This window comes from Amblyomma mixtum, chromosome 5 (genome assembly GCF_055824585.1).
Source record: "Amblyomma mixtum isolate Tamu chromosome 5, ASM5582458v1, whole genome shotgun sequence".
Taxonomy (NCBI): Eukaryota; Metazoa; Arthropoda; class Arachnida; order Ixodida; family Ixodidae; genus Amblyomma; species Amblyomma mixtum.
The window spans coordinates 194300298-194315244 of NC_143016.1; the positions used below are offsets into that span (position 1 = coordinate 194300298).

The 14947-nt window shown below is 52.6% G+C and overlaps 1 pseudogene; it reads right to left on the bottom strand.

The window, feature by feature from the left end:
* Positions 1-570: 570 nt before the first annotated feature.
* The window catches only part of LOC149345317 (uncharacterized), a 43572-nt pseudogene continuing 29195 nt past the window's right edge, over positions 571-14947 (bottom strand).

The following is a 14947-nucleotide window of genomic DNA, read 5'->3' on the forward strand; positions in this document are numbered from 1 at the left end:
TGCCGAGTAGCCACAAAAAACTCCTGATGGAGTGGCAAGGTCCATTCGTAGTTTCACGCAAAAAGAATGACTTGGATTATTGGATCGACTTGGGGCACACTAAGAAGCTATTCCATATCAATAAGCTCAAACGGTACGAAGAGCGTGTGTCCAAAGGGACCGCTTTCTAAGAGATCGTTTTTGAAAGGATGACCAATGTACACACAGTGCTACTATCCGGTGTTTGTAACCTGTGTAAATACAGTGTGGTAGAGCTTGTGGTTTGTTTTTCTTCTTCCTTCGTTCTCTGGTTATGGACTGTTCGGTGTGTACATATTCACCTGTAAGGTATAGACGTGTTTAAAGTTTGTCTGATGTTCTGTGTAGTTTTTATTTTGCCTTTTGCCAGATGTATAGTGTTTGACCCCATGATCCCTGTGTGCGTGTTTCTATGTGCCTTCGTGTGTGACAGTGTAAATTGCCTTCGTGGACTTCAGCGATATCTAACTTGTCTGTTTACCGCATGTACACAAGCTTTGTGTGCACCAACGGCATTTTATGTGAAAAACATTTCCGAAGGGGGGGCATATGTGATGTGCTCACTATGGATGGAAAAACTTTATTTTCGTCAGAGAGCATGTGTGGACGATTCCGTGTTAGATGGCCGTCAACCCATGGCTTACGGCGACCTGGGTGGCCCACTCCACGGCCCTGGTCTGGATGACCTGGTCTGAGCTGGCCAACACGGCCTCCCACTGCTCGAGGGAAGGATCACGCATAATATCCGCCGGTGGCGGTGCTATGCTGCAGCTCCATAATATGTGGTCATAGGTTGCCAATTCCTGACACCATTTGCACTCCGGCTGAATGTCCGGGTAGGTTTTGCTCAACACGTATGGGTTGAAGAAACATCTAGTCTGCAATCGTCGCCAGACGCATTCCTGCGCCTTCACCAACTGCTTGCCCGGGGGCGGGTAAATCCTCCGCTTAAGTCTGAAATGGTTAGTAATGTCATGAAAGGATGCCAACCTTCCCGGGACGTCCGGTTCACCTACTCGGCTGACGAAACCTCGAGCATTCATGTGAGCCGTCTCGTTCCCAGGGTTCCCAGAGTGTGCAGGTACTCAGACAATTTCCGCCTCCGTAGTCCCTCGCCACGTGGCCCGATTCACCAATCGCGCCGCTGTGACAGATATTCTGCCCCTCGCCAAATTTCGGATGGCTGTTTTTGAATCGCTGAAGATCAAGTCAGCATTACTACTAGTTATAGCTAGTGCTATCGCCGCTTCCTCTGCAGTTTCTGGGGAGCGGGTTTTGACTGATCCGGAGGCGATCAAGCGTCCCCGCCCGTCCACCGCCGCAATTGCTAATGCGTCCTTGTCCTTACACTCGGCGACATCTACATAGACTGCCCCGTTGTACGTACTTCCTGTACTTAGCATGCAAAGCTTTGGCTCTTGTCTTCCTGCGGTACTCGTGATGTATTAAGGCGAAAGCCTTTAATGTCTCATCGTTGTAAGCAGCAGTTGTCGACAGAAATGTCACGCTTTTCAGTTGGTCGAAACGGTCGTAACGTCACAGTGCGCCAATTTCAAACGGGGCCACAATTGTACTTTGCCTAGTAACCATGCAACCAATTAAAGGGACATATAGTGACGCTCCAAGTAAGTGTGACTGAGCTTAGTTAATTGCTTAATTACCCAATTTGCCTACTTAGTTTTTCTAGTCAGGCCATATAAATAAATAAAAACGGGTAGAAAATTCGTCGAGCTCGGGAATCGAACCCCGGTCTTCGGAGTGCGAGACAAGCATGCTATCCACTCCGCCATGGCAGCTTGATGGTTCGGAGTGAAGAAAGGCGCGTCTAGTGAATACGGTGTCTTCGCTCACTGGCATCCTCCTCCCTTCCCTTCCAGCGAGGTTTAGGTGTCCATCGAGATATGAGAGAAAGATACATTTCCTTTCCTCAAAAACCAATTTACCGACGAGCGAGGCGTAGAACCGAATGGGCGATGGCGTTCTATGGACTCCCTGGCAGCATTGCAAGACGCTGTCGCGTTACACTCTTAGGGCGCGTTCACACTACACCAAAGTTCCGGCGAGCGAAGCGGATTCGCTTCGCTGGAAAAAAAGGGGGCTGTTCTCATTACCCCACCCGCGACGGCGGATCCGACGCGGAACTGCGGCTGCTTCTCGCTTTTTCACGAAAGCAGCGAGACCTCATGGCAGTTTCTTTTGCGGTATCGGGAATTCGCGAACGAAGCGAGAGCGCGCGTGAGCCCCGCAGACAGTTCGCGCGCTTTTGTCGCTGGTTGTTCGGCTGCACACTGTCCTGCGCCGTTTTATCGCAGAATGGCGAGCATTTCAGAGGAGGAGGAGATTGTTTCGATTCTTCTCTGCAACTCTGTAATGGCTATGCTGGAAGAGTTGCGGAAGGCAGAAGAAAGACCAGCTTCGCGGCGGAGGCGGTGGTGGGTGCGCTCGTAAGAGCAATATAAAATTTCCACCTCACCTGTAACCTGCGCCAGGCGCTGATCTACGGGTATCGCCTTACGTAACCTCGTGTCTTTTTTCTGAATACGAGTGCGAATACTGGAGATTTTATAAAAGAATGTTTATAGAAATGAAGTGTTGGCATTTATTTCATTAGTGCGTCTTTCGAGAATATGACCCCATGTATCTACGAAACGACATCAGTAGGCCCGAAGGAAAATTGAAACTCCTTTGCTTGGTCCTTTCCTACAAAGTAATTAGGAAAATTTTTTATGAGCTTTACCTCCCACGAGCAGGGACCAAGTTTCATCTCTAAAACTTCGAAGAACTGACTGTAATTGGTTTCCACATAACCGGCGTGGAACTATAAATCACATCTGTTCCGCTTAAAACCAACCAGTTCCACTAAACGAGATGAAAGGAAGCTGCCTGTTTCACATAAATTAAGCTGGTCCATCTAACATGAAGTTCAACTCAAATTTAGATGTGTGTATCACAGGACACGCGCGCGTTACTAAAATTGTACAAAATTGAATATTCATCACATGTCATTATGTCAATACAAACATGCATGCTAACTGCAGGGAATAAAAAGTTAATTACTCCATTGGTTAAAGATAAGGAGCTCTGGGAAAAGATCGGCAAAGAACTGGGAGTGAGCGGTACGTACAATTGCTTTTATATCTTGCTTCACGCCGATACACGCGAGAATCGTTTTTTTTTTCGGATGCCACTGTAGTACGTTTCGCGTTGTTCTTTTTTGGGTGCGCCTCCTAGCATCACATGTTTAAATAAAGGCATTTTGTATTTGTATTTGTACAGTTCAGATGTGGTAACTGGGCACTCACATTTTCCTCGGTGCTATGAAGGTACACGCTCGTAAGCGCACACAACCAAGCTGGTACAGGAATCAAACTGATTATTGAGAGGATCCCCCGGCGGAGCCACATCAAGATCCTTGGCTTCACTTTTCAACAATATTTGGGATTCGCCTTTCGCCACACGAAATAAATCGCTAAAAATGCATCGCGCTCACGGTCCGCCCCAGAGCTTGCCACGCAACTCCCAGCGCTGCTACCGTGATGATATACACTCCAAGATATTCGTACGAGCTGAACCTGCATGGGACAGCAGCTGGCAGTGGCACAAGCAAAGTAACGAAAGTACGCCGCGCGTGCTCGCACGAGCTGTGCGTGCATGCGATAGATGCAAACAGCGGCATAAGCAAAATAAGTGCGCCGGTTTTTCAGTGCGTAATGCATGCGTCGTACGATCGCGCGAGTCTGAATGCGTGGTATAAAAGCTAGCACCGGCGCGAAAACAACCATCCTTCCCGTAGGCTCAAAACGGGAAGACCACGCGAAACGTATACTGTATACGCCAAAACGTATACTCTACTGGCACTCGAAAACAGAGTTCTCAACAGCAGCATGAGCATGCGTCGTACACGATCGCGCAAGGTCCGCATGCAAGGGATAAAAGTTCACAGCATAACGAGAACAACGCGAAACGTACTACACTGGCATCCGAAAAAAAAAAAAAAACGATTCTCGCGTGTATCAGCGTGAAGCAAGATATAAAAGCAATTGTACGTACCGCTCACTCCCAGTTCTTTGCCGATCTTTTCCAAGAGCTCCTCCTTATGTGACACGTCTTTAAAGTTCAGCTGCCGCTTATCGTAAAGGATTGGGTGTTCCTTTATAGCGTCTAGTAGCATCTCCCCCGAGAAAGCGCTAGCCGGCCAGCTGCCATGCTTGCCGCCATGCTGAATTTGTCCGGACATGACGTCAACGGCCCGTCGTCGCTTCCGCGGCGAAGGCGGAAAAATCGGTCCCGCACCGATCACCCTCTCGGCGCCGCTTTCCGCCTTCGTCGGCGTCAAAAGCGGCCGAATCTAGCCGAATCCGCTTCGCTCGCCGGAACTTTGGTGTAGTGTGAACGCGCCCTTAGAGGCGAAGCTTAACATCTTAACCACAGATCAGTGACTGCACTTTAGGTCAAAAAGTGCCCCCCCCCCCCTTCCTGAGTCTTGACGCGTGTCCACCGAGATATGTGAGACAGTTACTGCGTAATTTCCTTCCCTCAAATACAATTTTCATTTTCTTCATTACGGGCCATCTTTGTCTTTCTTCGGTGGAACGCCGACTGCGCTCGGAGCGAGCGGACGCATCTTATATGCGGTCTGCGATTTTCCGGCGATTTCACCAGTTTCCGGCTATTTACAGCCACCAATTTCTCACAGGACCGCCCGCCACCGATACGGCGTCACCTGTGGGACTTTTAACCACTTTCAGGCGAGTGCCTTCAATTTTACGGCCGATTTGCGGCCACGCCCGACCGCGGGAGCTAGGCCTAACGGCTCAGCATGCCTAGTGCGTGCTCTGCTCCCACCTGCGGCGAGCGTAACACTTCGTAACCTCGAAGATCAGTCCGTCGAGGCACTCACGGACCTCTTCAACCAACACTGGCATGAGGGTCGCCTTCCAGACACTTGGAAGCATGCCAAAGTAATTTTCATACCTAAGCCAGGCAAACGACTCGAGCTGGGCAACCTTCGGCCCATCTCGCTCACGTCCTGCCTGGGAAAGGTCATGGAACACGTCATACTCAATAGACTCCACACTCACGTAGACCAAGAGGACCTTTTCCCCCCCACTATGATCGGCTTCAGGACCGGCCTCTCCACTCAAGACATTATGTGGCAAATCCAACACGACATCCTCGATCCGAGACCCATCCGAGCTACACGAACCATCCTAAGCCTAGATGTCAGCAAGGCTTTCGACAACGTGTCACATGCTTCCATCCTGGCAAACCTCTCACAAATGAATGTAGGCACTCGCACTTACAACTACATCGCCGACTTTCTTCATAACCGAACAGCAGAACTTCACATCGCAGACCTCCACAGCGAGAAGATCACACTAGGCACCCGGGGAACACCACAAGGAGCAGTCCTATCTCCGTTCCTTTTCAACACTACAATGAGAGGCCTCCCTCCGCTCCTGGAAGAGATACCTCACATTAAACACTCAATATATGCCGATGACATTACCCTGTGGACCAACTCTGGCTCTGACGGGGAAATCCAAAACTCCCTCCAAACAGCAATCAATAAAGTACACTCCTTTGTACAGGCGAACGGGCTCACATGCTCCTCCACGAAGTCCGAATTACTAGTCATCAGGGACAGACGAGCTCGCCTGCCCGTACCCGACCCGCAAGAACCTATTGTGCTTCAAGTCGACACCCATCCCATACCTCCGGTCCGCACCATCCGCGTTCTGGGTATGTTAATACAGAACAACACGCAAAACTCGGAAGCCATTCAGCGCCTCCGCACCACAGCCAATCAGATCAACGGCCTTATCCGCCGCATCAGCACCCGCCGGAGAGGTATGAAGGAGGATGACCTCTGTCGGCTCACGCAAGCTTTCCTCATTAGCAGGATAGTCTACTCCTACCCCTACTATCACCTCCGCCGGAAGGACGAGGAAGCTGTGAACAGCATTATACGGTTTGGTTTGGTTTATGGGGTTTAACGTCCCAAAGCGACTGAGGCTATGAGAGACGCGAACAGCATTATACGTTCAGCGTACAAAGCGGCACTGGGGCTACCTCAGTACGCCAGCACACAGCACCTCCTTCAACTCGGCATCTACAACACGCTCACAGAACTCATAGAGGCACACAAGACCGCCCAAATCCACCGCCTCTCACGCACTAAACACGGGCGGCTCATACTTGACCGTCTCAACATCAACCCCATAGGCGACGTCCACCCCACGACGCCCATTCCGATAGGGGTCTATAGCCGCCTAGTTATAAAACCAATTCCCAAAAACATGCTACCTGGCCGCCATGATACGCGCCGTCAGCTGTCAGCTGAAAGCCCAAGTGCCGCCGCGGTGGCTCAGTGGCTATGGTGCTCGGCTGCTGACCCGAAAGACGCGGGTTCGATCCCGGCCGCGGCGGCTGAATTTCTTTGGAGGAGAAATTCGAGGCCCGTGTACTGTGCGATGTCAGTGCACGTTAACGAACTCCAGGTGGTCGAAATTTCCGGAGCCCTCCACTACAGCGTCTCTCATAGCCTTAGTCGCTTTGGGACGTTAAACCCCATAAACCAAACCAAACCGAAAGCCCAAGCACTAGACGCCACATACCTTGCCGACGAACACGCAATATACGTAGATGCTGCACGGCAAAGTGCAAACACATACGTGGCTTGTGCAACCACGCCACAATCTACTATCGTCACCGCCGCCACAGTAGTAGCTCACTCTCCGACAGCGGCAGAAGAAACCGCCATCGCGCTGGCCATCGCTGACCCACGTACGCGCACAGTCCTCAGCGACTCCAAAAGAGCGATACAAAATTACTCGGCAGGTTTTATCTGCCACCCCGCTGCACGCATCCTTCGCGGCTGCACTCCCGACCATGAGATCAATCTGGTCTGGGTACCCGCCCACGCGGGAAACTCTGGAAACGAAGGGGTCTACCGACTAGCCCGAGGACTAACCAACCGGGCGGCCGGCCCCACGGACCCAGACGCTCTTGCCGAGGCTCCCCAGACCTTTGCCGAAATTACCAACCTCTACAGAGAGATAAGACGCCAGTTCCCGCCTCCACACCCCGACTTGAATCGAGCGCAAGCCACCTTGCTCCGCAGGTTGCAGACACACTCCATCCTTAGCCATTCTAGACTTTCACTCATCACAGACGGGGAATACGACCCCGTCTGCCAAAATTGTTACCAGGGAGAAATCGCCACCCAGGCTCACATCCTCTGGGGTTGCGCGGGAAATCCGCCCCCTCGAACCTTACTGCCAGCTCCCTCCGAAGACGGATGGAACCAACTCCTCAGAAGGCCAGACAAGAGCATCCAACTGGCACTCATTTCGTGGGCCCAGGAAGTCGCCCCCACCTGGGGGCCACACCAAGCCCACCTGCCCTAAATCCCGCCAATCTATGGCAATAAAGTTGTTTCTCTCTCTCTCTTGTCTTTCTTCTTTCACTCCCACTTCCTCCCTTCCTCTGCAGTGCGGTACAGGTGTCCACCGAGACGACAGAGAATTACTGCGCCATTTCCTTTCCTCAAAAAGCGTTGCGTTCAAACGGCAAGGCATCGCGCCGAACGGGTGGTGGCGTTCCGTGGACTCCCTGGCAGCGCTACAACACGCTGTCGCGTTCCACTCCTAAAGGCGAAGCTTAAGCGTCATTAATTAGCAGTTAATTAGTATTCAGGCATTAATCAGTAATCAACCATTAATTAGTCATTTGTCATCACTTAGTAATTAGTACTCAATTATATGTGACGCCACCAGTGCCACAGAAGCAGTCAAAGTGGTGCGGAAAACGCTTTCGCCTATACGCACTTTAGACAGTCAAAGTGCCCCCTGACTTTTGGATGCATGTTCTTGGGCAAAGGTTTTATGTACAAGCCCTCGTGCATTTCCCGCCTAATCTGAATTTTCGTGTCACCGGCTGGAACGTCAACCCCAATGCCGATCCTTTCCAATATGTCCCTTCCTGCTTTTGTTTTTGAAAGCCTACCGAGCTGCATCACCAAGTGCGCCTCCCGTAGTTCTTCTAGGGTGTTGTGCACCCCTAATCCCAGCAGCCTTTCGGTAGACGCATTGTGAGGCAACCCAAGGGCCGCTTTATACGCCTGCCTAATCATAGCCTCCACCTTGCCTTTTTCCGTCGCGTCCAACTTCAAATAAGGCGTCGCATACGCTATTCTACTGAGCACGAACACCTGCACTAGCTTGCACAAGTCCTTTTCCTTAAAGGTGCACTGAAGAAGAATCTGAACTCGTCCTCTTGCCGCGGGAACTCGATCTACATGTTCCGAGCATTCTTAGAAATTTCGACTTATTGCCCTGTGTGGCCGATTTCCCTAATTAAATCCGATTCACGTCATGCTCCCGCCTTTATTTTTTGAATTCTCCCCGTACGGTGGGCGGAGTCGACCAAGACGTGGAGTGTTTTTCAGGCAGCTCCGTGGAGGCTTTGCTTTCGCTTTATTTTGTTTTTTAGGTTTCCGTGAATAAACAGTTTCTTTCGCAGTTAATATAGCCGCAAAATAAGCCCACAGAAATAAAAATACGCGCGTACAATTTGCTTCTACGGACTACTACGTATTACCCCGCCGATGGCAGAGCGGCAAGCCGCCACGGGACTGGGTGAAAGGCACTCCACGCGTTGGTCGACTCCGCCAACCGTACGAGGGAGAAATCAAATAAACAAGGCGGGAGCCGGACGTTAATTCGATTTAATTAGGAAAATCGGCCACACAGGGCAATAAGTCGAATTTTCTAAGAATGCTCGGAACGTGTATATACAGTTCCCGTGACAAAAAAGACGCGTTCAGATTCCTCTTCACTGCACCTTGAACACCGCTCTTACGATTGGCGATTCTCCTGATTAGCCGCACGGTAGCATTGACCGTATCTTGAAGCCTTTGCAAGGACTCGCTATTCTTCCTGTTAGTCTGCAGATACATACCCAGGATTCTGATTGTGTCGACCTCAACGACCGGTACTCAACCCACTTTCACCTCTACAGGTGGTGGCGGCATATTTTCACGCTGTAGTGACGGCAGTCCAGCGGTCAGGAAGACACCAGAAAGACTTGCAAACGAAGCTCTTTATTTAGGCTGACTTGCGCCCGCAAAATAACTGAATCACTCGGTGGCGGCGTAAGCAACAAGCGTGCTCGTCAATCGTCGATCTACGAATGCCCGCCGCTCGCGGCATCGCTCAATTTAAAGCCGGCAAGGAAACTTCCAGATAACAGGTCAAGATCATCTACTGTAATCCGGAAAAACCTAGATGCAGCCTTTCATGGCTGCGAACAATCGAGATTAGTCTGGTCGCTTCTCGCGTCACGAACAAAAGTGATAACGACCCTTTCCTGCTGCCTTGAGCGTGGACGAACAAACACTGCAATGATACGTGGCATTACCCCCCTTCCAAAGAAGCATCGTCTCGATGCTTTAAAATGAAAATAAACACGGACAATGAAAACTTCGAGTCCTTTAGCGTTCATTATATGGCTTCAGGCGTACGATATGTACGACTTCCGGGCGTGTGCGGCGTCGCTGAGATGCTGTCGTGCCGTCGGGGATGACTTCATAGTCGAGGTCACCGATTCGACGGAGAACCTTGTACGGGCCAAAGTAGCGTCGCAGCAACTTTTCACTCAATCCACGGCGGCGAACTGGCGTCCATATCCAAACACGATCACCTGGCTTGTAATGCGTGTCTCGTCGGCGCAGATTGTAGCGTCGGGCGTCGGTGTGCTGCTGGTCTTGAATGCGAAGCCGCGCAAGTCTTCGGGCTTCCTCGGCGCGATGAAGGTAGGCGGCGACGTCGAGGTTGTCTTCGTCAGAAACGTGCGGGAGCATTGCGTCGAGTGTTGTCGTGGGCTTCCTGCCGTATGCCAGCTGGAATGGGGTAAACCTGGTGTCTCCTGGACGGCAGTATTATACGCGAAGATCACGTAGGGCAGAATGGAGTCCCACGTCTTGTGTTCGGCGTCGATGTAAATGGAGAGCGATGGTCTTGTTCAGACGCTCTGTGAGTCCGTTGGTTTGTGGATGATAGGCAGTTGTCCTCCGATGACTTGTCTGGCTGTAGTTTAAAATGGCTTGCGTCAGCTCCGCTGTAAATGCCGTCCCTCTGTCTGTGATGAGCACTTCGGGGGCGCCGTGTCGCAGGAGAATTTGCTCGACAAAAAATTTTGCGACTTCTGTTGCGGTACCATTAGGCAACGCTTTTGCTTCGGCGTATCGGGTCATGTAGTCGGTGGCCACGATGATCCACTTGTTACCTGATGATGAAGTCGGAAAGGGGCCGAGGAGGTCCATTCCTATTTGCTGAAAGGGCTTAGTTGCAGGTGGTATGGGGTTCAGGAGTCCGGCTGGTCTAGTCGGAGGCGTTTTGCGCCGCTGACACTCACGGCACGTTTTCACGTAATGGGAAACGTCGGTAGCTAGCCGCGGCCAGTAGTACTTCTCCTGGATGCGGTGCAACGTGCGAGCAATCCCGAGATGCCCTGCAGTCGGCTCATCATGACATGCCTGCATAATTTCTTGAATAAGATTCTTGGGCACGACAAGAAGATGTACTGTCCTGTTGGGCGCGAAGTTCTTCTTCAGGAGGACATTATTGTGAAGGACGAAGGACGACAGTTGGCGCTTGAACCCCCGGGGAGGCGACGCAGTCTTGCCTTTCAAATAATCAACTAGGCTTTGCAACTCAGGATCCGAGCGCTGCTGCTGCGCGAAACTGCTGTCGCTTACCGGTCCTAGGAAAGCATCGTCGTCTTCCTCTTCCGGTGCTGCGTCTACGGGGGCTCGCGATAGGCAGTCTGCATCGGAATGTTTGCGGCCAGATTTGTAGACTACAGTTATGTCGAATTCTTGAAGGCGCAGACTCCAACGAGCAAGGCGGCCGGAGGGATCTTTCAAATTGGCCAGCCAGCAGACAGCATGGTGATCGCTCACAACCTTGAATGGTCGTCCGTATAGGTAGGGGCGAAATTTCGACGTGGCCCAAATAATGGCGAGACATTCTTTCTCTGTCGTCGAATAGTTGGCTTCGGCTCTCGACAGTGAACGGCTAGCGTACGCGATGACTTTCTCCTGTCTGCCATTTTTCTGAACGAGGACCGCTCCTAAGCCCACACTGCTTGCATCGGTATGAACTTCGGTTTCGGCGTTTTCGTCAAAGTGCCCGAGCACAGGAGGGGACTGTAAGCGGCGCTTCAGCTCGTTGAAAGCTTGCTCTTGCGGCCTTTCCCATTTAAAAGTCACGTCAGCCTTGGTAAGTTGGGTCAAAGGTTCAGCGATGCGCGAAAAGTTCTTGACGAATCGCCGGTAATAAGCGCACAATCCAAGGAATCTGCGTATAGCTTTCTTGTCATTAGGCTGTGGAAACTCTGTGATCGCAGCCGTCTTCTGGGGGTCTGGGCGAACTGCATCCTTGCTTACGACGTGACCAAGGAACAGCAGCTCCTCGTAGGCGAAGTGGCACTTCTCTGGTTTCAGTGTCAGGCCTGAAGACTTGATCGTTTCCAGCACTATCCGAAGCCTTCTGAGGTGGTCTTCAAAGTTTGAGGAGAAGACAACAACGTCATCTAAGTAGACGAGGCAAATCTGCCACTTCAAGCCTGCGAGCACCGTATCCATTACTCGCTGGAACGTCGCTGGTGCAGAGCAGAGGCCGAATGGCGTCACCTTGAACTCGAAGAGTCCGTCTGGCGTGATGAACGCAGTCTTCTCGCGATCTCTTTCGTCGACTTCAATTTGCCAGTAGCCGCTCTTCAGGTCCATCGATGAGAAGTACTTAGCGTTGCATAGCCGATCCAGTGTGTCGTCGATGCGGGGGAGGGGGTAGACATCCTTCTTCGTAATGCTGTTCAGGCGGCGGTAATCGACGCAGAAGCGAAGGGTGCCGTCTTTCTTTTTCATTAGGACAACTGGTGCTGCCCATGGGCTCCTTGATGGCTGGATGACGTCGTCACGTAGCATTTCCTCAACTTGCTTGCGAATAGCTTGGCGTTCTAGCGGCGATACGCGGTAGGGGCTCTGTCGCAGTGGTCGGGCGTGTTCGTCTGTGACAATGCGGTGCTTGGCAAGCTGGGTTCTTCGCACATTCGATGCTGATGAGAAGCAATCGCTGTACTTCTGAAGAAGACTGCGTATTTGTTCTTGTCTGCTCCGTGGTAATGCCGGGTTGATATCAAACGTTGGTTGATGGCCTTGGTTAGATGGTTCTAGGGGTTGGTCGGGTAGGGCACATATGTCTCTGATGTCTGCCAGCTCGTCGAGGAAAGCGATCGTCGTACCGGCAATTTCCTCACTGGCGTCCCAGAACCCTCCTCGCAGCGCCGCCTCTCCTCCTCCGCTCTTTTCTCCCTTCTCTTTTTTTCTTTCACGGCTGTTGCGCTCTTCGGTCTATTCCTCCGGCGAGTCTGCCTCCGCGCACCGCCGCCGCGAATCTGCGCGTCTTCTGGACCTGGTCAGCGCGCCTCTCAATGTGCTGACGCATGAACACGTAGGTGGTGGTGGAAACGTTTATTGCCAATGATGTAAATCGTAGGGGGCGCCTGGTTTGCCGCAAAAGTTTGCATGATTACGAGCATTGGTCTGGGTATCGGGCATGCAGGAGTATTGGGTATTGAGCAGTCCGGGTTTGTAGTTGTCGCCAATGTGCAGCCCATGGTGTTAGAATAACACCATGGTGCAGCCTGCGCTATGGTGAGGGACGGAGCGGGGGTGCGTATTCCCTTCTTTTGTCTCGGTAATACGAGAGAATATCACGGAAGGAGACCAGGTAGTGCATTCCCTGCTCACTACAGTATGAGGCATTAAAGGCTTTCGCCTTAATAAAGCGATTCTGCTCGTATTGTCTTTCACAGCTGTTCTGCTCCTGGCGAGCTTCTAGGGCGGCCGGCTAGCGATTTTCGCGTTGCCCTTCGAGCCATTTGTGTGGCCGGCACGTTCCTCGCGCAAAGGCGACTGCGTACGTACTTAAAATGGCGTTAAAGGGCGATTCACACGACGGTCCGTTCGTCCGCGGCCCGCGCACTACCTGGTCTCCTTCCGTGATATTCTCTCGTATTACCGAGACAAAAGAAGGGAATACGCACCCCCCGCTCCGTCCCTCACCATAACGCAGGCTGCACATTGGCGACAACTACAAACCCGGACTGCTCAATACCCAATACTGCTGCATGCCCGATACCCAGACCAATTCTCGTAATCATGCAAACTTTTGCGGCAAACCAGGCGCCCCCTACGATTTACATCATTGGCAATAAACGTTTCCACCACCACCTACGTGTTCATGCGTCAGCACATTGAGAGGCGCGCTGACCAGGCCGCGGTTCAGAAGACGCGCAAGATTCGCGGCGGCGGTGCGCGGAGGCAGACTCGCCGGAGGAATAGACCGAAGAGCGCAACAGCCGTGAAAGAAAAAAAGAGGAGAAGGGAGAAAAGAGCGGAGGAGGAGAGGCGGCGCTGCGAGGAGGGTTCTGGGACGCCAGTGAGGAAATTGCCGTCGTACCTTTGTTTAGATGCCGGTATTCTTCGGTGAAGTTGGTTAGCAGCACCTGGGCTTGGCCATTTCGGATTTGGGCGACTCCCCTTGCGACGCCCAGTCCTCGATCAAGGAGTAACTGGGTGTTCCCCTCGACGACGCCTTCGGCAGTTTCGACGTCTCCAGTACCTATGCAGGCGAAGACACTTGATCGGGGCGGCACGCTCAGTACTTCGTCAAGGACGTTTAAGGCAACGCGATGAGTCGCTGTCGTCGCTGCAGATATGGCTTTGTCCGTGGAAAGCTTGATCGACTTGGATCGAAGGTCGATGATCGCCCGATGTTCATTAAGGAAGTCCATTCCTAAAATCACGTCTCGCGAGCAAGTCTGTAGGATCAGGAAGGTTGTCGCGTAGGTTCTCCCATTTACAGTAACTCTCGCGGTGCAGCGTCCTGACGGCGTAATCAGGTTACCACCTGCGGTGCGGATCAGCGGGCCCTCCCAAGTTGTTGTTACCTTCCTGAGTCGGACAGCGAGTGGCCCACTCATGACGGAGTAGTCAGCTCCGGTGTCCACCAAGGCAGTAACCGCGTGATCGTCGATCATAACTTCAAGGTCGCTTGTTCGCGTTTTCGCATTGCACGTTGTCTTCGGTGTACGATCTCGGCTTCGTCGAGTAGTGAGGCTGCGGTGGGCGTACTGCGACGTTACTTCACTGGGCAACGGTAAAAGCTTCAAGTCTGGCCGCGTCGTCGTCGTCGTCGTCGTCGGTGTCGTCGTCGTCGGAGCTGTCGTCGTCGGTGTTGTCGTCGTCGGTGTTGTCGTCGTCGGTGTTGTCGTCGTCGGTGATGTCGTCGTCGGTGTTGTCGTCATCGGTGCGCGGTGACGATGGCGACCGGGAACGCAATAGGCGGCTGGGCGTTGAGTATTCTTCCCGACGCAAGAACTCTTCGATTTCGGCTGGTCGCTGGCCGGGTCGGGGTCGTGGAGCGTCGTAAGCGAACCCTCGGATGCCCAGTCTTCTGTATGGGCAGTGCCGGAGGACGTGACCGGCTTCGCCACAGTGGAAGCATAGTGGGCGGCGCTGGTCGGGAGTTCTCCACTCGTCGCATTTCCTCTGCTGCGCGCGTCGCTCGTAGGACGGGCGGATTGGGGCGAGTGGGCGGCGGTCCAACGCAGCTGGCTGAGGGCGATAGGGGCTTGGGTCCCGTCGTCGAGGTGCAGGACGGCGCACAGCTGCGGCGTAAGTCATGGCTGGGGGCTGCAGAGGCTGCGTGGGTGTCGGCGTCACACCCAAGGCCTGTTGAACCTCGTCCCTGATGACGTCCGTGAGCGATGAAATTTGCGGCTGCGTTCCCGTTGTCAGCAATCGTCGGAGCTCCTCTCGCACAACTTGACGTATAACATCCCGCAGGTCATTGCTGTTAGC